Consider the following 2,572-nt stretch of genomic DNA (forward strand, 5'->3'; position numbering starts at 1 on the left):
ATTTTCGACGATTTTCACTTAGTTTCTAATTAGGATATTTAAGTTTTGTATAAATACGTTTTATTTAGTTTTGATACAATTACCTCTCTTTCATTAACTAAATTCTCTCTTAAGCTTAGACTTCTTTCTTGTCTCTCTTTCTACAACTCTTGGCTTTTATACAATTAATTATTTCAGTTAATTAACGATTTCTTCCCTTTTAATTTCAGTAATTTATTTGCTTTTGTTTATCATGTTTTATTTAATTTCTTTGAGTAGTTTAGATTTAATTATGTGTGAGTAGATTATTTTCTAGGGTTGTGGGGATTTATAAATAATATGAAGGGGTAATTTATTATTGTTGATTGTCAATTCTTGATTAATTTCCTATTGATTGATTTAATGCTATGCAATTAGATTAGGTCTGGTTTAATTGTATGAGTTATGCCATATTGATTCGAGATTCAAAAGATGAGAATTGATGTTTAGGATTAGTTTCAATAGGCAGGTTAATTTATAAATGGTTAAGTCAAGATTCGACAGAAGCGATTTAATACTGGTAGATTAATTATGTGATTGTAATACGTAGCGAAAGCCCTTAATCTGATTAATTGATGCGTTGATGATTGATTATTGTTTTTTACCTTGGAATATTATTTATTTGTTAACCTATATATACCCTAGGCTTTTATTATTTGATATCTCTTTACTATAATTTCCTTAGTTTCTTTTTACAACAATAAATCAGTTACTTAATTATTCAGATTATTTTAATTAAATTAGGAATAAATTGACTTGTTTCCATGTGGTTCGACCTTACTTCCCTATTTACTTTAGTTAGAGGACTTAGGTAATTCTTTTGATAAGGAGATACGACTTTATCTTGTCAAAATTTGGCGCCGTTGCCAGGGAAATGGTTTTATTTTTATTTCTGATTGTTTATGTAGTCTAGATTATTCCCTTTTGTCTCAAAGAACGTAAGTTCTTTAAGAAAATTCTCATATTTGTTGTTTAGTTCTCTTTTTATGCCCAGGTGTTTTAGATCTGGCTATATCCCATTCGATCCTGAGATCGAGCGCTCTTTTCATAAACAGAAGAATCTTTACAGGAAAATACTGGCGAGTTCAGGGGGTGATATTCCCAGGGACCCTCTATCTGATTCTAGTGATTCGGAAGCTTCTTCAGAAATAGAATCAGAGATGACGGCACCTCCACCTCATAAGCTCAGCGATTATTCGCAACCGTCCCTAATGGATTTTCCACATCTTACTCCTACTCCAGCTCTTGGCGGAGTGCAATTCGAGATTAAACCCCAGTTTATCACGATGATCGAAAGAAAGCAATTCAGTGGAGCTAAGGGTAAAGACCTTAAAGTCCCTAATCTTCATATTGCAGATTTCTGTCAGTATTGCAATACCATTAGGCAAGCTGGGGTCACGCAAGACCAAATCAGGGAGATTCTTTTTCCCTTTTCTTTATGTGGTAAAGCTAAATTGTGGTATAATGGATTGAATAGAACTGCACTTGGTTTATTGACTGGAAAACTCTTACTTTGAATTTCTATAATAAATGTTACCCTGTAGAGAGGATAGCTTTATTGAGGAGTGTAATTCAAAACTTTGCCCAACAGCCAGATGAAACTTTATATGAGGATTGGGAAAGATTCAAGGATCTGTAGAGAGAGTGCCCCTATCATAATTTAGCACAGTGGCAGTTAATCTAAGCCTTTTACAATGGGATTGGAAATTCATCTAGAATAATTTTAGATTCTGCAGCTAATGGTAGATTTATGAATCTAAATGTAGATTATGTAGGTCAAGTTATCGAAGAGATGGTGATTCATAATTCCCAATACGGGAATCCTAGAAGCTTTGCAAAGAAAGGCAACATAGTGTCGATTCCGCATCCTTTTTGCAACCTCAATTAACTTCTATTAGCCAGAAATTAGATAATCTTAGTACTGCTATTCCTACTTCTATAGCTAATGTTTATGCTGTTAATAATTCCAATGAAGTTTTTTGTGAAAATTGTGGAATTGTAGGACATTAGGAGCAAGATTGTAGGAGTTCCATGGAGCAAGTTAATGCCTTCCAAACCTATAGGCAAAATAACCCATACTCTATCACTTATAATCCTGGCCTCCGAAACCACCCATATCTTTCTTACCGGAGTACCAATACAAAAACCACAACAACAACCACCACCACAGCAGAAATATTACCATCCTAACTCTGGACAGAAAACCCAATCACAAACCCCTCAATCTTCTAATCTTGCTTTGTCAGAAATTAGAGTGATGCTATCAAATATGCAAAAGCACATGGATAATAGGGATGCACAAATTGATTCGATCCTAGCTCATAATAAAGTTATGGATAATCAAATTGTGCATATTTTCATCTACCCTACAAACCCATCAGCAGGGAGCCGTACCATCGCAACCAATCCACCCTACGGATCATGCTAATGCAATTACTCTGAGGAGTAGTTCATACTATGATGGGCCTTCTATGCCCAAAGATGATGGACCTGCTACAACAACAATTGCTAATCCTGATTCCCTTGTACCAAATGCTAATGTTACTAACCATGC

At 34.5% G+C, this 2,572-nt stretch overlaps 1 non-coding gene across 1 annotated transcript; it reads right to left on the minus strand.

The window, feature by feature from the left end:
• Nucleotides 1–1,573: 1,573 nt before the first annotated feature.
• LOC145580487 (small nucleolar RNA R71) lies at nucleotides 1,574–1,680 on the minus strand. Its single transcript, XR_014099517.1, has one exon. It is a non-coding gene; the product is annotated as a small nucleolar RNA R71 (small nucleolar RNA).
• Nucleotides 1,681–2,572: the final 892 nt, after the last annotated feature.

This window comes from Chenopodium album, chromosome 14, assembly GCF_948465745.1.
Source record: "Chenopodium album chromosome 14, dcCheAlbu1.1, whole genome shotgun sequence".
Classification (NCBI taxonomy): domain Eukaryota; kingdom Viridiplantae; phylum Streptophyta; class Magnoliopsida; order Caryophyllales; family Amaranthaceae; genus Chenopodium; species Chenopodium album.